Source organism: Kogia breviceps, chromosome 8 (assembly GCF_026419965.1).
Source record: "Kogia breviceps isolate mKogBre1 chromosome 8, mKogBre1 haplotype 1, whole genome shotgun sequence".
NCBI lineage: Eukaryota > Metazoa > Chordata > Mammalia > Artiodactyla > Physeteridae > Kogia > Kogia breviceps.
Genome location: NC_081317.1, coordinates 44,289,235 through 44,316,881, shown reverse-complemented (window position 1 = coordinate 44,316,881; position 27,647 = coordinate 44,289,235). Strand labels below are relative to the sequence as shown.

The 27,647-nt window shown below is 34.7% G+C and overlaps 1 long non-coding RNA gene across 5 annotated transcripts in view; it reads right to left on the bottom strand.

Moving 5' to 3' along the window:
* Nucleotides 1-27,647, bottom strand: part of LOC136794663 (uncharacterized) — a 1,213,806-nt gene that overhangs the window by 1,114,681 nt on the left and 71,478 nt on the right. For all 5 annotated transcript variants that reach the window (XR_010841734.1, XR_010841738.1, XR_010841735.1 and 2 more), the window contains exon 2: nt 1,567-1,665. This is a non-coding gene — a long non-coding RNA (uncharacterized lncRNA). The remainder of the gene's footprint in view (nt 1-1,566; nt 1,666-27,647) is intronic.

Genomic DNA, 27,647 nt, shown 5'->3' with positions numbered 1-27,647 from the left:
CTTTTCATTGGAAACATTTCCCCCCCAAAATGAATAAGTCTTACAGTCAAGATGTTAGTTGTGTAAAAAGCATTAAAAGATGTGTTTTGTTTGTGTATTATAGTTGATGTATTTGTCACTTCAGATAATTCAGGTTTAATTCTAAGAGTCTGATATTACTTCGTTGCCCAATTTGCTTTATTCTTCTAACTTGCCTTCATACATTTTAGACATTTATTGTATAGAATAACTTACAAACATTTTACTTTAAGGGAGATAGTGTCTACTGCAAGATTTAAAGTAGTGGAGTAACATGATCTCTTTTCTCTTAAAGACATATCTCTAGCTGCTAGTAAGAAATGGATTTGGGGTGGGGGTGAGTACAGAAGGGAGGAAAACAGGATAATCAAGTAGGTCAGGCTGTGATCTGAACTAGGCTGGATAAGGCAGGAATAGAAAGAAGAGGGTGGCTTAAAAGGTACATTTTGAAAGAAGAATTAAACAATGTAGATGGACAGTTCTTTCTTGAGGCTAGAATGCCCTTCCATTTTTTATCTGTCTAAATGATACTCTTCCTTCCAAGCTTCCATATCCAGGAAGCCTTCCCTACCCTTCTCTCACTGAATAATGGTCTTCTGATTGATGCCTTAGCACCATGCCTTCATCTTACAGAAGAAACTCTCTCCAAGCATTTCTTTACTTGCTTATCATCCTCAGGAGACTCTGAATCAACACTTTCCATTTCTGTAATTGTGGTGCCAAGTAATATTTTTAATATGCACTGGGCTTATTGATTAAGAATGGTTGGCTGCATTAAATAGAATACTTAGCTTTCAATGGCTTAAATATTTGATTTTTTTTATATATAACAAGATGCATAGAGGCAAGTGTGCACTGAAGTTCATTCAGTTGCCCAAAACTAGGACTGGTATATCTGCGATGATATATCATTTCCTTCATTATTTCAAAATAGCCTTACTGGCAGTAAACACTGTATTTGCATTCAAAGCCAAATGAACTGGGAGATCTGGAGACAAACTTTTTCTTTTCTTTTTATCAGATAAAGCCAAACACTTTTCAGAAACTTCCTCAAACTGTCATGTTGAATTGGACAGAACTGCTTCCAAGAAACTCATAAGTTCAAGAGAGGCTAGGAAAGCAAGTATATAGATTTTCTGTCTTCTGTATCGAAGTGAGAAGGAAGAAGCGTATCTGAAATCCTTAATAACTGAGTGAGTCAACCGTGCATGCTTCACCAGATGCTCAAAACCATATTTTAATAAATTATATAAATATTTAATGATTAATAAGTTTCAGGTAATATATACTTATCTATGTTAAATTAATAAGACAGTTGATGATTAATCTCTTTGATATAAAATTGTGCTCAAATTAAATTTTAAATATTCTTTTCTGTTGAAGATATTAACTCAAATTTGACAATCATTATAAAACTTAAAACTTAATTTGCAGGCTTGTAGAGACCATGGTCTCTACACTTAGATGTTTCTGTTTAATAAGCTTGGATTGTCATAACAAAATACCATAGACTATGTTGCTTAAACAACAGAAATATAATTTTCTCACAGTTCTGAAGGCTGCAAATTGGAGATCAGAGTGTCAGCATGGTTGGGTTCTGGTGAGAGCTCTTTTCCCGGCTTGCCAATGGCCACCTTCTCACAATATCTTCATATGTTGAAGAGAAAGAGAGAAAACAAGAAAGTGAAATAAATATTTCTTTTCTTTTTATAAGATCACAGTCCTATTGGATTAAAGCCTCATCCTTATGGATTCATTTAACCTCAAATACTTCCTAAAGACTCCCATCTCCTGATAGAGTCACCTTGGGAGTTAGCACTTCATCAAATGAATTTGGGGGCAACACAATTCAGACCATAGCATCTAAATAGCCAGCTAGCTATTTTCTATGATTTGTAAAAACACAAGAACAATGACGACAACAACAAGAACCAATTTTTTCAGCTGGTCCATGAATACATACATTTGGATGTCTGGCATTAACTTATATCACTTTTACATTTAAATGCATTTCATTTAGAATTGTGAGGTGAAATATATTGTATATTTTTTCAACAGTTTTATTGGACAACATAATGTTTAACACACACACACACACACACACACACACACACACACACACATTCCTGAAGGCATCATCACGATCAAGGCAAGTAATATATCCATAATAATATGGATATATTACTTAACTTAACTCTTAACTTCTTTCTCATGACTCTTCATAAAATAATTTCTGTCTTTCCTCATACCCTCATCCCAAGGTAAGTGCTGATCTTCTTTCTGTTTTCTGTCAATATATTTGAATTTTATAAAATTGTACACAATCATATAGGATGGATTTGGGGGGATCTGATTTCTTTCAATCAATAAAATTACTTTGAGTTTTATCCATCTTTAGTATATATTGATAGTTTATTCCTTTTTATTCTTCAGTAATACAGTACTTCAATTATGGCCATACCACAATTTATTTATCATTTCATCTACTGACAGACATTTGTTGTATCCATTTTTTGGCAAATAGAGATGCTATAAATTTTGTATACAAATATTTATGTAAATATATGCCTTCATTTCCTTTTGGTAAATATTTAGGCGTGAGATTGTTGGGTAGTATGGAAGGTGTATGTATAACCTTTAATGAAATATTCAAAGTCTTTCCTAAGTACTTGTACCATGTACATTCCACCAGCATTGCATGAATGTTCTGGTTACTTGAGTACTTGAAGTATGAGCAGGTCAAACTGAAATATACTCTAAATATCAAAGATTTAGAAAAAAAAAAGTAAAATGTATTATTATTTTCTAAATGTATTACACAGTTAAATGATATTTTTTGATATAAAGGATTTAAGAATTACATTATTAAAATGAATTTTGCTTGTTCATTTTTACTTTTTTAATGTGGCTTCTAGAAAATTTAAACTATATATGTGACTCACATTCTACTCTTTCTAATAGATAGCACTGTCTTAGATCATGAATCAGCAAACTATTTTTTATAAAGCGCCACATAGCAAACATTTGGCTTTGTAGGACTATAGTCTCTGTCACAACTATGCAATCCTGCCATTTGTATCATGAAAGCAGCCTTAGACAACACATAATAAATGGGGGTGGCTGTGCTCCAACACAACATTATATACAGAATTTCGCAGAGTGGATCTGGCCTGTGGGCTTTGATTTGGTTCCCTTCTGATACAATAATTTTGATAAATGAAGCTATGAATAATTTATGATCAAAGAACAGAAGAAAAAAGCCTTGTTCCCTGATGATATTAGGGTCTACCATAGCAGCCCTGATCAACAATGTTTTAGGTATAACAAAAATGAACAGTCTCATTTATGCCTCAGTATTTTTAATATATGTAGCTAAATCTAATTAAGTCCATATGTCATGATTCCACTATATGATTTTGCAAGTTTAAAATTCATAAATTCCTCAGCCCATCCTCAGTCCAAAATTGGCCACTTCCATGTTCACTGTCACTTTCATATAGCTAATTAATATACAACTTGTCTTAATATCTTTCTATATCATCAACCAATATCTAGTAGGTTTGCTATGTACTAAGCTAATATTTAATAAGTACTAGTGGAGTAAATAAATATCAGTATCTTGTACAAAAAATGTATGTATCACTTAAGTTTCTACATCTAAGAAATCAACATCAGTGAGCAAAGAAAAAAAGGCTCAGTTAGTAAAATAATACTACCAAATGTAAAAGAAGTCATTATTCAAAACCTTATTAATTTTCCCCACAGCTACAAACTTTATGAAAAATAATTCTCATTAAATATGATAGCTCAAAGTAATTCATCAGCTAATTCACTGTTTCATATGCTGACTATGATATGAAACATCACAGCTGATTCTATTTTTTAAATCTAGTTACCTATACAAATTGTATGCTTTATGTTAAATTTGCATTATATGCCCCCTAACATCGGATGACTTGGCAGTTCTCGCCAGCTTACATTGAACTGACATTCAATAAAGCCAGGTTCAACATCTTCTAAATAATACAGCAGAAAATTAAGTAGGACTTAAATGATGTATAAGTTAAGACAATTTTTTGTGGAGTTAATGCTAATAGTACTATTACAGAATGTTAGAAAAACTCTAGAATGAAAAGATTTACCTCTTTTCATAAATAAACAAACAAATCTTCCTGGTGCCCTATTTCAATGTATAAAATTCCAACAACCTATAATGTGGAACTAATATGTAGCCAAGACAATACCCTTGGGAATGATGTTGACAAGGAGAGAGAGGCATGTAGGTTAAATAGCAGCAAACACCACTCATTGCATCACAATTTGCTCATTGCTCAATATTCATGACCTTTGCATTCTAAAAGTTTTTATCCCACTATATTCTTTGTATATAGACAAAAAAACAGGCATATCAGAAAGGTTGAAAAACATATCCAATGTTGCTGAACTAGTACATTAATTAAAATTCAAGTCTGGTTGATGTGAAAACTGATACCTTGACAATACTGTCTAAGACAGTAGATGATTGATATGCTTTTCTGTGAATTATAATCTCATCTAGGAAAAGGAATTACTTTCAGACACTAATGAGGAAAGAATGAATTGTCCAGTTGTCACTGCTTATATGACAGTGGTGTCAGTGAACTTATATAAGAAAACACATCTAATGGATTTTCTAAGTTGCTAGAAGTCAGCAAGAGCAAAGATAAATGTGACATCTATAATACTCAACTTATTTTTTCTTGTCATGGCTTTTTTGATTATAGTTTCAGACATTTCCAGGGTACAACTGGTTTGAATTGGCTTCATAACCTCAGGAATAAAACTAATATTACCCCTTCATTAAAACCTCAATTTTCAATGACTCCAGGCTTCTCTCCTGGTTGATTATCCCACAATGTATATTTTTCTGAAATACCCATCTTCACATAATTTGAAAAAAATAATAATGGAGCTTTCAAGTACTCGACAAATTCAATAACAATGAATAGATAACTCAAAACAAATATCATTAAATACTGAGGAATATTTGCAGCCATCATCACCATCAGCTGAGATTATAAAAAGGCCCCACTGTGTAACTGACTATTCTTTTAATTTACACACACACATGCACACACACACACTCTTGGTAACCAGCTCAGCATGGGTTCTAGAACCAGCTGCAGTCTTTTTTATAGTAACAACAACAAAAAAAAACTTTGGTGCTTAAGTCATAATGCTGCAATGAACACTGGGATGTATATATCTTTTCAAATTAGAGTTTTTGTTTTCTTCAGATGAACATCCAGAGGTGGAATTGCTAGATTGTATGGTAGTTCTATTTTTAATTTTTTGAGGAGCTTCTCATACTGTTTTCCATAGTGGTTGTACCAACTGACATTCCCACTGACAGCATATAAGGTTTCCCTTTTCTCCACACCCTTACCAATCCTTGTCGCTTCTTGTCTTTTTGATAACAACTATTCCAACTGGTGTTAGGTGATATCTCATTGTAGTTTTGATTTGTATTTCCCTGATGATGAGTGATTTTGAGCACTTTTTCAAGTACCTGTTACTCATTTGTGTATCTTCTTTGGAAAAATATCTATTCAGGATGACTGCTCATTTTTCAGCAGGTTGTTTGGTTTATTTTGATTCTGGACTGTATGAATTCTTCATATATTTTGGATATAAGCTCCTTATCAGGTATACCTCAGAAATATTAAGGGTTGGGTTCCAGACCACTGCGATAAAGCAAATATAGCAGTTAAGTGAGTCACATGAATGTTTTAGTTTCCCAGTGCATATAAAAGTTGTATTTATACTATACAGTAGTCTATTAAGCATGCAATAGCATTATGTCTAAAAAAAGGTACATACCTTAATTTTAAAAAGATTTTATTGCTAAAAGATGCCAACCATCGTTAGAACCTTCAGCAAGTCATAGTAGTAACATCAAAGGTGACTGATTACAGATCACCAAAACAACTATGACAATAATGAAAAAGTTGGAAATATTGTAAGAATTACCAAGATGTAACAGAGAGACAGGTAAGCAAATACTTTTGGAAAAATCAAGCCAATAGACTTATTTCACACAGGATTGCCACAAAGCTTCAATTTGTAAAAAAACGCAGTATCTGTGAAGAGCAATAAAATGAGGTATGCTGGTATATTGTTTGCAAATATCTTCTCCCAGTAGGTTGTCTTTTCTTTTTGTTGATGGTTTCCTTTGCTGTGCGAAAGCTTTTTAGCTTGATGTAGTCTCATTTGTTTATCTTTGCTATAGGCACCCCAGTATTCAGTGAAGCATTATTTACAACAGCCAAGTATATATATATATATATATATATATATATATATATATATATATATATATATATATATTTACAATGGAATAATACTCAACCGTAAAAATAAATGAAATCTTGTCATCTACGATAACATGGATAGACCTAGAGGGTATTTGTTAAGTGAAATAAGATAGATAAAGACACATACCATATTATTTCACTTTAATGTGGAATATAAAAAACCAAAGAAATGAAGAAACATAACCAAACAGAAACAGATCCATTGATACAGAGAAAAAACTAGTGGTTGGCAGAGTGGAAGGGTGTGAGGAGATAGGAAAAGTAGGTAAAGGGGATTAAGAGGTACAAACTTCCAGTTATGAAATAAATAAGTCATGGGGATCTAATGTACAGCATAGAAAATATTGTCAATAATTGTAATAACTTTGTATGTGACATATGGTAACCAGACTTATCATGGTGATCATTTTGTAGTGCACAAAAATATTGAATCACTATGTTGTACAGCTGAAACTAATATAATGTTATAAGTTAATTATACTTCAGTTTAAAAAAAAAGTCCTATTTCTGAATCCACATCACTCCCAGGATTTCCCCTTCCTTTATAACATTCTGGGTTCAGTCTTATCTTCAATGAGATCTCCATCAACTCCACCCACAGTGCCCACCCCCCTTTGTCCATAGCAAACGTTTTTATTTCTTTTTACATGTTTTGACCTTAACTAGATAAGTATTTAAGACCTTTTATTTGCTGGGGGAGTTCCAAGTTTCACTATACAAATTAATTGAATTTGAATGCATATACAGGGATAATGTGCTACCTTTTGGGACACATTGGCTTTAAAAAAATTCCTGGTTTAAACTTATTTACTGGGAGAAAGATGGCACCTAACTTAACACACTAAGAAAATAAAAGCCTCATCCCTCTTCTCAGTCAAAATATCCTATTTGGTACATACACACTTGAAAGCATGTGCACCCCTCTCCCACGCCCCCACAGACACATAGCACAGTATCTCATTTTTACTTAAACTAGGTTTTTTTTTTCCTCTTTTGAATGTGAGTAATGCTTTCTGGAAAGAAAAAAAAGCAGGAAGTCAAAAACTTTAAGTACTGTGTTTCCTTCAAGTTATTATGAGACATATTGAAACAGTAATGGATTCAGGGGCCAAATTCTAAGGAATCGAATGCTTGGGAAGGAGGTCTGAATATCTGTTGGAATGAAAGACCTATTAGTAGGTGGGGATTTTACCAAAGTTCAGGGAAATTCTACTGGGGTGCAGTATATCTAAGAAGGGTAATACAGAACTTAAGAGAATGAGGAAGGTGGGGAGTCCCCTGGAAGAGAACTGCATCAAAGGCAATAAATATACTGCTGGATTTATGAGCTTTTAAAGATTCACCAAGTGGGAATCCCTCTCAGAAGAGTTTGGCAGTTTTGTTCTTTTTTACCGTGGGTTTTATGGTTTGCCTGAGAATGAAAACCATACTTTGCAGTTTTCTGTTAGATTTGGGAAAGCAGAACAACCTCTAAAATCTACCAGCAAGCACAAAACTTTGTGGAGAGGCATCTTGTGCCAATAATGACAAAGGCATATGAAAGCTGGAAGTTTCATATGCTGTAAATACTGATTATTCGTACAACCCGTTCATCATGTTGGTGATTGTCTGGTACTCCCAGTGTGCCAGTACAAGCTGAGGTTTTAAAAAAACACACTTGCTTGATTTGAAGCACAGGTACCCAAATAGAATAAAACAATGGGAAGGAAAGTTCCAAAGTAAAAGAGATGAATCAGATGAAAACAATAAATATTTTGGTTCCCTGGGGAACTGAATAGGAACACATGGAAGGACTTGAGATTGCCTGGCCCTCAATAAGCCCTGCATGATCTTGCTATCCATCATTTCAATATTTGATAAGTGGTCTTGTAAAAACCAAATATTTAACCAGATGAGATAAAGTATTGGGACACTGCAGGAGCCCCAATCGGAACACTTTCAGATTCATATTTTTTACAACAAAGACTGTTTTTACTGATCAAAACTTGTGCAGATAAGGCTGGGCTCTGAGATTCATATAACTAATCTACAATATTTGGATTACACATACATAAAAAATTAATTTCTAAATAGCATTAACACATTTCTGTAGGCTAGGAGCATTATATTGTTATAAAAATCGTGTGGCCAATTATGAAAATTAGGATGGGGGATTTTTCTTCTATATTATCTCTAAGTCATAGGTATAGTTTAGGAATCTGGACTGGCTACTGAAGAGCACTTAGTCAAGTAATTTAAACCATCTGTGGCTTTGTTCCTCTCTGTCAAAAGAATATTCATTTCAGAGGATTATCACGTGATTGCATGAGGTAATAATAGCAAGCACATAGCGCTCACAATGTACAAGGCACTGCTCATGTGTTACCTCATTAAATCCTCAGAGAAACTCTATGAGGTGGGTCTTATTATTATCCTCATGAACAGATAAAATTGAGGTACAGAAAAGTAACTTCCCCAAGGTCCCATAGTAGTGATAAAGCCTGGATTCAGCAACCCAGGCAGCCTAGCTCCAAACTACGTATATTCAACCACTTTGCATTTTTTCTATCAAAGAGGGCATATAAGTGCTTAGCACAATGCCTCATGCAAACTAAGTTCTCAAGTGATATTCATTATTATTATTACAAATTAATACACTATAATTTATAAGTTGGCATAACTTTTTGAGAAGCAAAATTTCAATACAAGTTCTGGTTTCAGCTCCAACATTTATGTAAAGGGCTTAGAAGTCATTACTCCTATCTTTAGTAAGAAAATGAGGGGAAAAAAGTCACTGAAAACCCATGACTTTTCCTGGATTCATCAGATGATTGAGGTCATAGGGCAGACCGCTGCCGTGAAATCTGGAGACAAGCAAATCCAGAGTCACAGCTGAGATCTGTTTATTGGAGAAGGCCCTGGAGTCATAAACTGGTAGGAATATTTAAGTGGAAATTCTCTTAATGAATTGCTGGAGGCTAATGTGCATTGACTTGAGAGTGAGAAACCCCTGGGGCTTGTGAGGGGCTCCCACATTTTCCTGGCTTTTATATCCAGGGATTTCACCAGGTTTTCAAGATGAACAGCCAAGAAATAGTCCCTAATGACACTGGCAGGGGCAGGGCAAAGGTAACCATTAAAATATGCCCATAGTGTTTTCCATTACAAAGGCCTACTCTACCAGAAGGGGAACTAAGAAATCCCTATGAAGGATACAGCCTAAGTGCACAGACCTACCCCCTAAAAGACTGAGATGCAATCATAGGATTATAGAATTGTTGCCATCCTTCAAACCTTACCACCACACCAAAAGGACTCCTGTGTAATAAGTGGCTTACAGCCAAAAAAAAATAACTGCAAGACACAGATTCTAACTGAGGAGCAACTGATGGGGAAGTCCAAAGACTACAGGCAAGACAAGAACAAGGACACTTAAATTTGAAGCCTCTGGCACCTACAGCTATAGTAATCATTAAGCACAGTCCAATGCCCAGCCAGATTAATATGAAACCTCACACTAAAAGCCTATTTACCTCATTTGCTATTACCCAGTTTTCAATAATAAATTACAAAGCATGCCAAAAGGCAAGAAAAACACAATCTAAAGAGACAAGAATCAGAACCAGACTGAGAAAAGACACAGCTTTTGAAATTATCAGATAAGGAATTTAAAATAACTATGATTAATATGTGAAGAATTCTAATGGAAAAAGTAAACACCATGAAAGAAGAGATGGGTATTATAAGCAGAGAGATGGAAAGAATAAAAATAAATGCTAGAAAAAAAAACTTCAACAGAAATGAAAAATGCCTTTGATGGGTCCAGTAGTAGATTGAATGCAGCTGAAAAAAGATTAGTGAGCTTGAAAATATGTCAATAGAAACTTTGAGTTCTAAAATGAAAAGAGAGAAAGAATGAAAATAATAAAGAATAGAACATGCAAGAACTGTAAGACAATTTCAAAAGTAAAACATACATATTATAGAAATACTAAGAGAACAAAGAGGGAAGGTGCAGATGAACTGTTTGAAATAATGACAGAGAGCTTTCCAAAATTAGTAACAGACACCAAACTACAGGTCAAGAAAGCTCAGAGAACATCAAGCAGGATAAATACCAAAAAACATACACCTAGGTGTATCATAATCAAATTGCAAAAAAACTAAACAAAGAGAAAAATCTCGAAAGAAGAGAAAAAGAATTATGGTTATAAAGGAACAAAGATAAGAATTACATTGGACTTCTCTTTAGAACACATGCAGACAAGAAAAGAGTTAATATGTAACATGTTGAAAGAAAAATTACAGTACAGTGGATATTTATTATCTAAATATTCATTATGCAGAGTTTAGAGCAAAATAACATTAATATGAACATATTTTTAATAAACTGAGAATTCATTATATTAATCCTGGTTATGGATTTAATTGTGTTCCCTAAAAATTCATATGTTGAACCCCTAAACCCCCAACGTGACTGTATTTGGGGACAGAATATTTAAAGAAGATTAAGGTTAAATGAAGTCATAAATCTAGAGACCTAACACTTTAGGGCTGGTGTGCTTATAAGAAGAGGAAGAGACACCAACGATCTCTCTCTTTCTCTCTATGCATTCACAGAGAAAAGGCCATGTAAGGACACAATGTGAAGGTGTCCATCTACAAGTCAGGAAGAGAGGTCTCACCAGAAGCCAACTCTGCTTGCACCTTGACCTTAGACTTCTGGCTTTCAAAACTGTGACAAAATATTTTCTGTTGTTTAAGCTACCCAGTCTGGTATTTTGTCATGGTGATCCAAGCAGACTGATACACTCTTCCCCAAATCAGCTGTCCCTATTTTACAATAATGTGTATCCCTGTCTGTTTGACTAGTCTAACTTTTCTATATATTAGATATTACAAAATATAATGGAAATGGAATTCAAGTTGATTATCAAGTGAAATGGCAAATTCTAACATACAGAATTTCAGGAAGCTGATAAAAATGTTAGAGAATTTCTGGAATTCATGCAAAATCATCATGCGCGGGATTGTCTACAAAGAAAGTCACCCACCATATCAGTAAACAAAGGTTGTTGCAGCCATCAAGCCATTAGCCATCAGCCACTGCAGCAGCCCCAGACTGTGTACCCTAAGGGGATTCAGGATGGAAAAGAACAGGATACTGGCCCTAGATAGCTGAGGTGCATATCAAAGGAATGATTTTAAAGAGCCCAGACTCTTGCATGTTCCCATACATAGAAAAGCACTAAATTCATTAACTTGAGATGTCTGTTTTTCTTTAATTAACAGTAATCTTTTGGTGTCTTGTTCAGACTGCCTGGTTTTGTTGCAAAAACTCCTATATATCCTGTCTCCTTCCTTATCTCTTCAGAGCATCCCTAAGAACTGAGAAACTATCTTCCTGGCTTAAGTCCTCAGTTCTGTCTGCCAAATAAAACAATTCTCAACTTTTAGGTTGTGTATCTTTTTCAGTTGACTAGAGCTAGACCTCTAAAAATGATAATAACAATAGATTCTTTTCAAGAGAATTTTTCATTATTAAGGAGTTATTACAGGATAATAACTTCAATAATGCCCTAATAGGTTTATTAAATTATTTTCTTTAGATGATGTAAAATGATCACAGATTTTTATTTTTTATGATAAAATTGTCAAAAGAAATTTCAGAAAAAATTGGAAAATACTTAATTTTACAAAGATGTTTGTATATTTTAATCAATTGTTAATCTGAGGTTTATAATTAAAATGTATATGGTTGTATTTTAATAAAATGTTACTCTCTGACTTAAAAAATTAAGCTGGAAATATTTGGTCAATTATTGATGATGAAGACCAAGAAGAATCTTATTAATATTGTATCTAGAATCTTGCTTCTAATTAGCATAAGAATTTCTGAATTTGAAATAGAAAAATAGGTGGTATTCCTTTATTGCACTATATGTCAGTAGCTTTTGTGGGGATAATACCAAAATACATACAGTTGAATACGCTCTTAAATTTACACATTCAGTAAACATTAAACCAGAAGATTTGCCACATACCTAATGAATCTTAAACTTCAGAGCCATTTACTCACAAAGACACAAAGGTGAGACCCTAGCCGTTTCATATGGCCCTATAATTATGTTAAATTTATACAATTAAAATATTTTAACAGTTAGTTAAGACTGATAATCTCTTCAAGCAACAACTTTCCCTCTGTCACACCTCTCCTTTTGTGTCAGGGAACACTGAAGCAGCCATGGGCATCTTTGCTAGCTGGTAGCAGAAGTTGAGTTGGGGAAACATAAACTTTGTATTTAGTAGATGAAGCCCCTTTCATGTACCGTCAAGGCATTTTGAATCCACTGTATAGGAATGGTGGGTACCCTAAGGTCCCTGTGCTGAGAGTCACCCATCATCACGTCACAAACTTTTACAGCCACAGATCACGATGGGATATAAATGTGTCCCAAGATATGCAACAAAAGAAATATGTAACTAATAGAGGTATGAAAAGGACAGAGCTCAAAAGACTTGGGACTTACCTGGTGGCGCAGTGGCTAAGACTCTGCGCTCGCAATGCAGGGGGCCCAGGTTTGATCTCTGGCCAGGGAACTAGATCCCACATGCATACTGCAACTAATAGTTCATATGTCACAACTAAGGGGCCCACGTGCAGCAACTAAGATCCAGAAGAACCAAATAAATAAATATTAAAAAAAAGATTTTGTTATTGGAATATTCTTTTAGTCATAAGAAGTATAAAATTGTAAGAAGAGTATTTAGTTCTCATCAGCGCCTAAATCAGAGGAAAATTTCTCTCTGCCAGGCATATACTCGGTAATATATATGACTACAAAAACATCATGCATTTAAAAATGAGAATTATGTAAGATAAAATTTAATAAAATTCCTATGTTTCTAGGACACAAACCTATAGCAATACTACAGAAAGTATATCTGAACTATCTCATATACAAAAGAAACTCAATGGAAGTTGCCCAAGTTTCAAAATAATTTTTAAAATCCACATGACATAATCAATACATATTTGTGAAACTGAAAGAACCTTTTCTAAATTGTCATTATTAATTTAAAAATAATCAACCATGCTAGTGGAAATATTGAATGCCATTCTCTCTAAAGAAAATAATAATTTTAAAGTGTTATAAAGAAATAATCAGAGAATATTTAGCCAAAGCCAAAGAAAAAGTACAATAAATGATATGTCTGGCAGTTAATTACAAAGCGTTGAATTTTTTTTTTTATGTATGATGAATTTGTCAGCTTCTTCAAATTTCTATTCTATTGTGATTTCTTTGTTCATTCTAAATAAATATTCACAATCATTCCTATTTTGTATCCTTTTCCTTAAAGAGCACTCCCAAAGTATTGCTCTAGGTCCCATAAAATCTGAATCTACTCCTGTCTATGAGGCAGATATAACTGTATCACTGCTGAAACTGCCTCTCAGAAAAATTAAGCACCCTGCCCTAATTTACCGGGAAATGAATGCTGAGACTGGAATTTGATTCCGAGATTGTCATTTCAAAGTCCATGCTAACGCAATGCAACCAGTCTTCTAATCCCTTCTCAGATAAGGTGAGAGAGACAAGAGCTCTCTAATAGAAAGATAGAGACACAGGCAGAGTCTATCTCCCTGAACCCTCAGCCAGCTACCTACCACCACCAAAGATTCCTAAAAGAGGTACATTAAGGACACTCCAAGCAAAGAAATGTTTTCTATTGGGGACTTCATTGTTTTGAGTAATAAGTCAGCATATGGAAGTCCTTCTACATGATGTGCACCAAGTCAAGTCTTGAAAAGCAGGTAACCTCTAAGGTTTTTCTTTTTTTTCTAAATGTGTCTACAATGTTAAGAATGAATGAAGCTTTAGCACTCAAATATGCGTTATGTTTTATTATGTGGGGAGTATTTTGAACTCAGTAAACTATTTACTGTATCATAGCCTGTGCGTAGTCTGCTCACACCTCTTAAGGTAAGTTGTGCCATGATTCACTACAATCCTAATTGCTTTAATTAAGCAGTCAATGATATCCTGGCATTGCATCTTAATTTTATATACAAAAAGGTAGACATATTTTGCATACGTGAACTAAGAGTTGTCAAAGCAAATGGAGATTGTATTCTGCACATAAAGTCATTTTAATTTTCTCTCTAAAATTTCTGGGAACATTATTTAAATAAAATTAATATTCAAACTGAAGCTTTTAGTTTAAAAAAATGAATGTAGACTAAAGTTTCTTTGTATCTTAAACACAATCAAGAGTACAATTATGGTACAATTTAGATAACATTGGTACAATGTTAGATACAATTTAGATAACATTGATGTTATCTAAAACAGTAGAAGTCCTACTGTCTCTAACATGCAAACTTAAAAAAATGGCTGAGGCAGAGGGCAGAATACTGGATTTGAAACTGGAAATTCTGGGCTTGTTTATAAATCCTTCATAGATTTATCTTATGATTGCAAGCTCTTAACCTTTCTAAACTTTACATCCACCAATTATAAAATGGGCATAGTGAGTCCACATCAGTGCTGACACCTTAGCTATTGTAAGAATCTTGTAATATGATATCAGTGACAGCATAATGTGAACTAATTTCTAGGCCATCTTTGACCTGTTTATACAGAAACATACGTTATCCTTTCTGTTTGTAGGGTTAACATCAAAGCAAGCACCAAAAAGAGAATTATATCCTTGATGCATTCTATCAGAGAGGAAATAAATGTGCAAACAAAAGACAAATGATAAACACTTCTTCAGCAAAGTCTTCCCCTATTCTCACTTGCCAAGGAATCATTATATTCCAACCAATTTTATGCAAACAATTGGGTTTTAGTTTAGTTAGAAATTAACTTTTCAATGTTTTATTGTTTGAAATGAACATCATTCTACATCTTTCCTCAAGCTGTTATTGTGCTAAAAATTCAACAGAAAAGTGAGGAACATAAATTCTTCTGCTTTTCATTATTATTCAAATGATATGTGTCCTGCCATCGGGGAAAATAAGCACTTTGAACTTTAAGGGAGGAGCCAGCTAGTCTTTCCTCAACCAAAAAGTCTTCCAAAACCACTCCAAGATCACATAGAACTCCTCACATGTATTTCATGGAATATTACTCTTGAATACTCCATCAATCCAACATATCACTTCAGTTCTCTGTGGCTGACCTTCATCTGGGAGGATATAATCTCTATTTCGATGAATCAACCATAATGAAAAGAATAGCAACCAACTGAAACCAATCCAGAACTGACACAGATGTTAGATTAGTAGATAAGAACTTTAAAACAAGCATTGTAACTGTATTATATATATTTTTAAAACTTAGTTAGAGCTACTGAAAAAAAAAAAAGCACCCAAATCAAATTTCTTGAGATGGAAACTACAATGTCAATGAAGAATACATTGGAGAACATTAATGCATTAATGGAAGATTAGACACTGTAGAAAAAAGATGACTGAAGTTGAACAGAAGGAAAAAAAAATATGTAGTGAATTGTGGGACAATGCCAAGTGACCTAACATATGGGTAATTGAGGTCTTTAAAGGAAAGAAAAGAGAAGGGCTTGAGTTATGACAGTGGCAAAAGTCATGAAAGAAAGTGAGGAAGCTGTTATGGGAGACAAAACTGAACTTGGAAACTGTCGTTTTAACTAAGGAAGGAAGTTGTGGAAGAATACTGTGATGTTTGTTGAGTTAGAATCTAACCAGATCATAATCCCAAGTATAACCCAGAGTAAAATTGAATGGAATGATGGGAAAAGAATAAAACACCCAATAATGTAAACTATGAAAAGGACTGGAGGATTGATAGAAGTTCATATAGATCTTGTTTGGCTCTTTGTAAACTCAGAGTTTGACTCTTTTAGCCTCCCAACACCTCAAGAGGATTTCTTTACAAATTAGACTCTTCTGCTCTGTGATAAAATAACCCAGATAAAATATGACACGATCTGAAAAAATTATCCCCAGGAATATTCATACTGTGATCCCATATTATTAGCTAAACTTCTGACTGACACTAATTTTTCCCCCCTGGTTATGTGAAACCTGGTATTACTGATCACTGTCAGAAAAATTTATCATTTAAATGTTTTTTCAAATATTTTACCTAAATCATCTGTTACAGTTAGAGAGCCTTTTTATCTTTAAATATTTATAAGCTCCTTGGAGAAATAAAGAGATCTTCACAGCCTAACTCTGTAAAAATATCTTTTTTCATGTTTTTATATCTAGTAGACTTCTGACTAAATCATAATGCCTATAATTTGCTGAGCAATTTAGGCCAGCTCCATGAAAGTGTTTAATATGCAATTATGATAATCTAACCAAAAACAGTGGCAGAATTTTTTTTATAATACAGATAAGTAAATTAAAAACAGCTAAGTATATTTTCCTATGTATACATAACCTCCTATGTTATATCATTGACTATACAAAATAGTGTTGCTTTAATATGTTTATTTATGTAAAAACTCCATTTTTATAATATGAATATATTTGTTTTATATATAAATCAATAAATATTATTTATATTAGGATTCTGATGAATTATTATAAAGATCTTAGAAAGAATGTTCAATTGCCAACCATAATTCCTTGACACAGCAGTAACCAATTTTAGTGATTTAAAACATTCCTTCAGGGTTCTCATCTCTGTCAAACATACAGACACACATGTTTAAAAATACATCATGGACATGTTTTCTAGGTCAGAAATTAAAAATGGTATCATCATTTTTAATGATTATGCACTATTTTTTATATCACCATAGTATTGATGGAGATTTGAATTATATTTGTACTTCACCATTAGAAATAGCTCTGAAATGAACATTATAATGTGGATACTTTTCATGCGTTCTGCTATGATTTATGCACATAATTGTCATCTATATTTTGGTCCATGTACTTTTTTAGTGATTGCCTAATTTCAGTAGTGTGGCTTGATTTCCTCTCCTGCCAGCAGAGAGCGCCAAGGAAAACCCTCAATAACAGGTCGGTGTAAAGTGGGGAAGTCTAAGAAACTGTTGGTCAAAATAGTTCTGTGAACAGGTGATGATAACATATACTAAAGCAGTGACCACAAAATGGACAGGAGGGAAAACTGAAGAGGCATTTCTGACATGGAAAAAGATTCTCTAGATTAAGATTTCCTTGAGGACAGAGACTTTGGCTCTCTCTTCTTTATTCCCAGAGCTTATTGTAGTGACTGGCACATACTAAGGAATCAAAAGAACAGGATGGAAAGAATGATGAATGAAAAGAGTATTTACGGCAATGGATGCCTAATTGTGTCCACACTGAGTGAGAGTAAGGAAATGAAGAAGCCTGTTTTGTTGTGAAAATGGGAGGATCAATACTCACATTGCTATTTCCACTTTGAATGCCATTGTTTTTCATTATGTGCATGGAAGCCCCTTATAAGAATCTTTCTCTGTTCTTCAAATCATTACCTCAGAAAACATAAATTTCTTCTTTTCCAAATAATCTTAAACATTTGCTGTTAATTTCTACTCTATGCTATAGTGCTTGATTTTATTTCCTCTACTTGATGGTGATATCATTGACAAGTACCTTGTTTTTTCACACTTAAATCTCCCATGCTGCCTAATATAATAGCTTGTATATTATAAATATTTTAAAATTTGTATATAAAAGGAAAATGTGTAACTGAATCCTATATATTATCAGAGTTATTACTGATACTGGTTATCTCCTAATAAAGGAGGCTAGCTTATTTATTTACATTTTTTATTTTGAGTCAGGGAACTGTGTTTCCCACTCACCCTGCTGTTTGATTTATGGCATACCGAGTCAAACTAAGACTTCCCACAATCTGTGCTCAGGCACCCCTGTAATCAACTCACCAATCAATCTTATTTAGAAGCTAGAGCAGTAATAATAAAGTGTGTGAGAGCAAAGAAGGGAATAAAATATATACAAAAGAAAGACTTTCTGTGCCCTTTCAATATGTTTCTTGTTACTAAACATGCATTTCTCAGTACAGTTTCTAATTGTCTTCCTGAAGACTTTGCATATTTTACTATGGAGAAATGCATATAAATTACTTTCCCTTAAATCAAAGAATTGGAAGGTTATATACTGACTTTGCAGAGTAGGACAGATCTTACACAAATAATTGATATCACATTAAAATAACATAAATTTTTTCTTGCTAATTAAACATTTGGTAATTATTTTGGATTCCATGAAATAAAATATTTTAAAAATTCCATCTTGTCAATGAAATACTCTCACAAAGGACAAAAAAAACCTGATTTATGGATACAAGTGTGGACTCTGTAATCAGAATAAATTTTTTAGACTCTTGGCTCTGTTCTTTTATTAGGTATAGGACCATGGGTGCCAGTTTTCACAAATCTGTTGAGACAGTAATATTAACGAAGAGTGTGGTTGTAGAGATTTAAAAAATAAAATAGGTGATGTTCTTATACTGCCTGGCACATAGAAAGTGATGAATAAATATATATATTTTTCCATTTATCTGTTGTACTGAGTTAAAGATTCTTGCCACAGTCTCTAATACATTTCCCATTGTATGGATATGCATATTCTGGGCACTCTCTCACTATTCACATATTGGAGTATTTATTAATTCTGGAGCTACTGCACTTCAAATGTGACCTTTATTAAATGGATTACATCACTTAACTATAGCTCTTGTTTGAGAATGCCCTAATAGCAAGATAGGAAATAAATAAATAAATAAGAGACCATTGCAGATTTCTTCTCATGAAGAGAAATACCTTTGTTCAGAAAAATGTCCAACACATATGGATGCATATAGAAATAACATTCTCTAGGCCTGGCGTGAATGGGCAGGGATGAAAAACAAGTCTGAAGAGAAGGAGAGATAACAAGAGAGAAAAGCAAGTCCACTGAAATCCTCTGTGGAAGTACACAGCCGGGGACTTTTTAAGAATGGGGAATATTTTATATTGTATTTTTATTGCTATGGTTTATATTTTCTATCAAATCTAAAATTATACTAGAAAGAATGTGCTCAGTATTTTTAATAAATCTTGGAAGTGGATATGTGTTTCACATTTGGCTAAATATAAGGCATAGAGAAGGCTACAGGCATTACTAGAAGTGCAATTATTATTAAAATGGGAACAAGAAAGTGATAAGAAATGAGAATTTAAGCCACTAATAGACATCCTATACTGGGTATCAGATTTTTCACAGGACAGAGATGGGAGGTCAAGCCAATTTCATTTAAAATGAATAATTCGATATCAAAGCGACATCAGATCATATATCTTCTTAGTAGTATGTTAATTACAGGATATTATACTCTTCAGAAACATGTTTTTAATTTAATCACACATGTTATTGATTTAATATTTATTATCAACCTTTCTGTAGATAGATAATATTGTTGCAATAAATATCGTGCACATCCTTCTGAACAGGCTTACAGAATCTTGCATTGCTGCTCATTTGTTTCCCCCTTCTGAATAGGTAGTTCACATCTTCTCGGTAATAATTATATTCAGACAATTTGAAAGATTTTTCCCCCCAGAGGCAACATAACTTGTATAACACTAGAACTGGGTGATATCATGTACACTTTTTTTTAGGAGTTAATCTCTCTGCAGTTCAATTATATGCTTGTACTATAAACAGTCATATTTAGACAACCAGTATGTCCCCTCAGTACATTTATTTGATAAGAGTAGATACTGTCAAGGGCAGAGCTGAGACACCAGGTGTTGGAGTACTAGTCAATTAAAACAATAAGCTGAAATGAAAGTAACATGTAAGCCTTTCATTACTTCCTTCTATAGGGTAAGTAAGAGGTTAAAGCTAGAGAAAGGAATGGCTCCTCCACTGTTCCATGTTTTGCCATGGCACTGCACTGGGTGGGGGGCAGCAGGGGGTCCAGTGGATCAGCACAGACATGAGGATCCTCTCACTAAAGAGGGAGTTTCAAATATAAGGTTGCTGTCATTTTATGGACCCAGGAACCAGGGAGGGAGTTGAGGAGAAGGGCTAGGCATGAAAAACTACTTAGTACTGAGTCTGAGCAGAGTAAGGTGTCTTCAAGCCCCCCCCCCATAAAGAGATCTCCCAATGGAGGCACCTAGGCTAGGAGTGGAGATGTGCATAAGAGTGTAAATGGCCAAGGAGGCCTGAGTCCTTGACTGTAACTCCTTAACAGAGACTGCAGTAACCTAGATAGGTACCATGTGTGTTGTGGGGCAGCTTTTTCCCATAAGGCTCTGCAAGGTAAAACCTTTGTCATTGTCTACGATCAGGTCTGAAAGATCACACATAGACCACAGTCCAGACTACTCAGATACTTGACCAGGATACTGGGCTTCTTACATACCCATATCTAGAACCTGACTCTTTTTCCATAGTTGATGGATCCAGAGTTGTGATATCTGATCTCATAAGAAGATAAATTCCATTTAGTCTCAAGTGGCTACACAAAATCATTAAATATGGAGCTACTAAAATCAAACAAACAAAAAGTTCTATTTCCCCCACCCATGGACTAAATAAGCAGAAGTGGATGATTACCAAAGAGAAAGAAAATGAAGTAAATGCAGTATTGAGGAACTGAACAAAAGAAAATTCCAGTGTCATCTGAGAGCTTGGTTCCGGTTGGACCTCTAGTTGAGGTCCAAATGAATCCTTGTGTTTCATTTTTATGGATATTTCTTTTTAATATAGTATGCATTGTCCTACTTTGTTTGAAGTGGCTAAAGTACTTCTGTTATTTGAAACCAAGAGCCCCAGCAAACAAAAATGGGTACATAAAGAGAAAACCAAAACAGTAATATCCTCTTTGAAATTCTTGAAACATACATAACCACCTCTTGAAAAATTTTCTGAGAACTCACTATTTGACAAAGCCATTTATTACGTAAATACATTGAATCTATAAATTTTATTTTTTTAGACTCAAATCAGTCTCCTAAAACTTTTGTCCTTTTTGTCTCAGTCCTCTGCATTGAGGTAAAATCAATTCATATATATATATTTCTTTCCATTTGGAGGTTATTTGATAGTCTCAAAAGAGCTGGGTTTAATAGGCTTTTGTCAATTCACCTGGGATCCTGACTATACCAATGTACCATGTTAGTGAAGAAATTTTTAAGCTGATGGTTGTGTCTTTCTTCTCCCCCAAGACATATTTTATAAATTCACACTATAATAAAATGAGTGTAATCATTCTAGAAGGGTAAATAAGCAAAGAATATCAATTGGGAGGGAGTGTTTAGACAAAAAAGCAGCCTCCTCATAAGGCTGGCAGTAGATTGCATGTAGCCACTGGGAAGTATCCTTAGATGAATGAGTGGGTAAATAGCCTCGTTGGTGGATAAAGAGTGTCTAATGAGACATTATTGTGTAGATTTATATAAAGAATATTAAAAAAATAGGAGGTCCCTAGTTTGGTTGATGAAATGGTAGTTGTTTGAAAGACAGAATGCTAACACTTTTATGATTTCATCATTGTGGAATGCTAGACACCTTGAGAATTGCCAGTGTATGAGAAATGAAGCAGTTCAGCATGGTTTGTGAGCCTAAAGAGGGTTTTTAGCTGAATCATCAGAATCTTAACTTAAAAAAAAGAAAATCTTGAGAACCTGCATTCTACCATCACAGATTGAGGAAAAATTGTCTCTTGAGTCTACATAAGATCAATGTTTAAAAATGACACCCCATACTGGTAAGAAGCAATGGCAGCAATATACTAACTAGAGCTAACTCCCCTCTCCATTGTGTGTGGCATCAAAGTAGATGTTCTCCCTGAAATGTATAAGCCTTAGGTGTTCCTGGAGAAGTCAGAGGATGGTAGAAATCGGCAAAGTGAGATACCGAATTTCCTTTCCCTTTTTCTTAACATTTTATTTTGAAGTAATTGTAGATGCATAAAAAGTAGGGAAGATTGTACACAGAGTCCACAGTACCTTTCACCCAGATTTCTTGTGGTGATATCATATAGCTGTAGTACAGAATCAATGTCCATACCAGGAAACTGGCCTCAGTACAATGTTAAGTCGACTACAGCCCTTATTCACTTTTAAAAATTATTTTTACATGCATTCCTCTGTGTGTGTGTAAACATGGGTACATAGTTCCAAACAATTTCATCATACATATGAACTCTTCCAACACTACTAGGGAACTCCCTCATACTAGCCCTTTATATTTACAAGCCTAGTCTCTGTCTCCTGACAACTACTAAAGTGTTCTTTACCATTAAAATTTCCAGAACACTATATAATGTTTTACAAATGAAAACATACGGTTTTGAAATGTCAGAAATTGTTTTCCACCAATAATAATATCCTAGAAATCCATCTAAATTATTACATGTATTGTGTTTATTTTTGGTGTTGATTAGAATTCCATGGTGTGAATATGGCACAGTTATTTAAACATTTACCCACTGAAGGATATTCAAATGTTTCCAGTTTGGAACTGTTACAAAAATCCAATATGAGGATTCATGTAGAGGTTTTAATGTGAATGTATGTTTTCATTTCTCTGGGAGAAGTGCCCAAGAATATGACTGCTGAGTTGTCTGGTTAGTACCTGTACAATTTTATAACAAACTACCAAATTATTTTTTAGAGTTGCCAGTACCATTTTATATTTTCACTAGAAATGTATGAACGATCCAATTTATCCATTTTCTCACCAGTATTTGGTTTTGTCACATTTTTTAAAATTTAAATGTTTGAGTAAGTGTGCAGTGATGTTTCATAGTGATTTTAATTTGCATATCACTAATGGTAAATGATAATGAACATATTTTCATGTGTTTATTTGTCATCCATATCTCTTTCTCAAATTTTCTAACTGGATTTTTTAAGCTTAGGTTTTGAGAGTTCTTTACAGATTTTAGATAAAAGAGCTTTACCAGACATGTGATTTACAAATGTTTCATCCCAGTTTGTAGTCTTATTTTTATCATCTTCTCTATAGGATATTTCACAGTGGTACCCCTTTAAGAGAGCAGAGTTTTAGCCAATTAATTATAAAGAAAAAAAATAAAGTAAGTCTAACTATATTTGCACCCTGAGTTTGTGGAGCTGTTCATATAAGTAACAAAGCCACCATTTATTATATTACAGCAAGGGAAAATACATTCCAATGTTCAAATAATTGATTTACACATCACTATTTAGAATACAACCCACTTATAAGTAGGAGGCTTCTATTTAAATGAACTAATTTAGAACAAAAACTGCAGTTACTTTCTTTTCCTAAACACAAATATTTTGACGTTCACTCTGAGTCAATTCAAATGAAAATAAATTAATGCCCCAAATACCTTCTCATACATTTTCTCACTGAGTCAATATTTTGACATTTGCATGTGATGTTCAAAGAGATGTATCTAAAAATTTCTACTGAAATTAAGATTCAACAATATTGTGCAAGTCTTTGTAAACAATATTTTAAAATTATTTTTTCAATTTTTAACTTAGTTTTAATAAGATTGAGTTACTTGGATGGTAATAATGAAAACATGATATACTAACTTAAGATATTACCCCTAACATTATTATCCATTGTCCCTTCCTTGTGCTATTATTAAATTTTCTTATTTCTAGCATATATTTTATTGTAAGTTCACTTTAATTTTAACAAATCTTCTCATATTGCTTTTCCCTTTTACAATACTATGTCAACTTAGATAAAATGATAAAGATTTATTTACATGATAAATAGCAATTTTTGGTGTTAATCCTATTCTGATAAATTTTTGTTACATAAAATTAAAATAATGAAGCTGAATTGGTAGAAACCCTTTTTGGCCAAATCCAATTAATGACTACTGTCATTTCTCAACCAGTCATAAAACTATTTCCTTCATATTTATCACACATATTTTTTACTTAATACTTTGAAGGATGAAGAATGAGTTAGAATGAGGAGTGAACATATAGTGTGCTATTTTCTTTGTGATGAGACTGAAACTATGAAGAATGGATACATCTGTTTTAAGGCTTAAATTTATTGACCATTTCTTTGCTGTCTAGTATTATGCTAAGTATTTTGAGTGCTTTAGATTAAGGTCTGAATTCTGACATCAGGGATATTACTTTTTTAGGGAGATAATGTGAATACGAACCAACTTATCATTAAATCAGTTTGTAATAAAATGTTAAATACCAATTATCAGCTTAAAGTGCTACAGTGATTTATGAGAATACAGAGGGAAAAAAGTGTACTAATGAAAAAGTAAAGCTTAAACTGGGTCCTATAAAATTAGGAGAATTTGGCTCAGCAGATTACAGCAGAAGTATTTAAAAAATACCAAAGGAGATGCAAATGAGGTAGTTGGAGAGGAAAGAAAACAAAGGATGTGTCCTTTTCCTACAAAAATAAATTTTATAGTGATATTAAATAACATGGAGCTTTCTATTTGTTTTTCCTTCAGTGTCAGTTTACTTGTAATTTTTAAAGAGACCCATGAATGTATACCTATCATCAGACAGAATATCTACAATGAATATTTACCTTGTCAAAAACTTTTAAAAAATCTAAATATCATACACTTATTGGAGCAAAAAGTTAGACTGTGTATTAATCTAAAAATGAAGACTGAAGTACTGGAAATTCAATTAATATTTTAATTCTATATTGGTAGCTGAGTTTGTTGGAAGCAAATGCTGTGTGGAAAACAAAATCCCAATAAAGAAACCTAAAGAATTGCTGCCCATAATGTATAGACATATTTTTTAATGAATTTTTATCAATCAGTTTAGGCAAGGTTATAATGCATCAAAGAACAATCCCAAACACCTCTATGGCTTATATTGAACATTTCTTTTGTTCTTGTGTTACACTGTAAATCTGCAGAAGTCTCTCTAGGAGAAAAGGCTCCTGTAGCACTGAGAGAAAGAGCAATGGCTGGGCTATAAATGACTCCCATGGTTTCTGCTCCACAGCACCACCCATCACATTCAGTCACATTCCATGGTCAATGCCAATCACATGGTCAAGCCTGATTTAAGAAGAGAGGGTAAAAACAAACCTCATGGAAGGAAAAGCGAGTTAAATAACTAGAAATATTAAGCCAATCAACCACAGAGTAGTTAGAAAAAGTTCATCACCAAACTAGAAAATACTCAAAGTACATAAACATTTGTTTCACAAAAAGGACCATTCAAACGAATAAAGAAATGCATAAAAAAGTTCAAAATCTTTAGTATTAAAATAAAGACAATTAAAATGATGAGGTATATTTTTTCAAGCACTGGATTGATAAAGTCTAAACGTATAGCTAGGGGGACCTTCAAGATGGCGGAGGAGTAAGAGGTGGAGGTCACTTTCCTCCCCACAAATACATCAAAAACACACCTACATATGGAACAACTACAGAACACCTACTGAACGCTGGAAGAAGACCTCAGATTTCCCAAAAGGCAAGAAACTCCCCACATACCTGGGTAGGGTAAAAGAAGAAAGAAAAAACAGACACAAAAGAATAGGGACCAGACCTGCACCTCTGGGAGGGAGCTGTGAAGGAGGAAAAGTTTCCACACACTAGGAAGCCCCTTCACTGGCAAAGACGGGGGGTAGCCGGGGGGGAATCTTCAGAGCCATGGAGGAGAGCACAGCAAAAGCGGTGAGAGGGCAAAGAGGAGAGACTCCCACACAGAGGATCAGTGCCAACAAGCACTCACCAGCCTGAGACGCTTGTCTGCTCACCCGTCAGGGTGGGTGGGGGCTGTGAGCTGAGGCTTGGGCTTCAGAGGTCAGATCCCAGATAGAGGAGTGGGGTTGGCTGCATGAACACAGCCTAAAGGGGGCTAGTGCACTAGAGCTAGCTGGGAGGGAGTCCGGGAAAAAGTCTGGACCTGCCTAAGAGGCAAGAGACCATTGTTTCAGGGTGCACGAGGACAGGGGATTCCTTCCCTGTCTGCCCACAGAAAGCACAGCACCACCTAAGCAAGCTCCAGAGACGGGCACAAGCTGTGGCTATCAGCTTGGACACCAGAGATGGGCAAGAAATGCTAACACTGCTGCTACAGCCACCAAGAAGCCTGTGTGTAAGCACAGGTCACTACCCACCCCACCCCACCCCAGGAGCCTGTGCAGCCTGCCACTGCCAGGGTCCCATGATCCAGGGACAACTTCCCTGGGAGAACACATGGCATGCCTCAGGCTGTTGCAATGTCACGCCAGACTCTGCACACCACAGGGTCAACCCTCATTGAAATTATAACTACCATACCCCTCCCTCCCTCAGGCATGAGTGAACCAGAGCCCCCTAATCAGCCACTGCTTTAACCCATCCTGTCTGGGTGGGAACAGAAGCCTGAGGCAACTTACACACAGAGTAGGGGTAAAAAGCAAAGCTGAACCCAGGAGCTGTACAAACAAAGAAGGGAAAGGGAGATTTCTCCACGCACCCTGAGGAGCAGTGGATTAAATCCACACAATCAATTTGAGGTACACTGCATCTTTGGAATACCTGAATAGACAACGAATCAATCCAAATATGAGGCAGTAGACTTTGGGAGCAAATGTAGACATGGGGTTTGCTCTCTGTGACTCACTTGTTTCTGATTTTTATGTTTATCTTAGTATAGTTTTTAGTGCCTGTTATAATTGGTGGATTTGTTTATTGGTTTCATTGCTCTCAACCAAACCAAGATTTTAATAATTTTTTAAATTTAAATTATTTTATTTTTAAATATTTATTCATTTATTTATTTTTCTTTCTTTTTTTTTTTCTCCTTTTTCTTCTGAGCTGTGTACCTGACAGGATCTTGGTGCTCTGGCATGGTGTCAGGCCTTAGCCTCTGAGGTGGAAGAGCCAAGTTCAGGACATTGGACCACCAGAGACCTCCTGGCCCCATGTAATTTCAGTCGGCAAGAGTTCTCCCAGGGATCTTCATCTCAATGCTAAAAACCCAGCTCCACTCAAAGACCAGCAAGCCACAGTGCTGGACACCCTATGCCAAACAACTAGTGAGACAGAAACACAAACCCACCCATTAGCAGAGAGGCTATGTAAAATCATAAGTTCACAGACACCCTAAAACACACCACCAGATGTGGTCCTGCCCACCAAAGAGACAAGATCCAGCTCCACCCACCAGAAAACAGGCACCAGTCCCCTCCACCAGGAAGCCTACACGACCCACTGAACCAACCTTACCCTTTGGAGGCAGACACCAAAAACAACGGGAATGATGAACCCACTGACTGTGAAGTGGAGACCACAAACACAGTAAGTTAAGCAAAATGAGAAGACAGAGAAATATGTAGCAGATGAA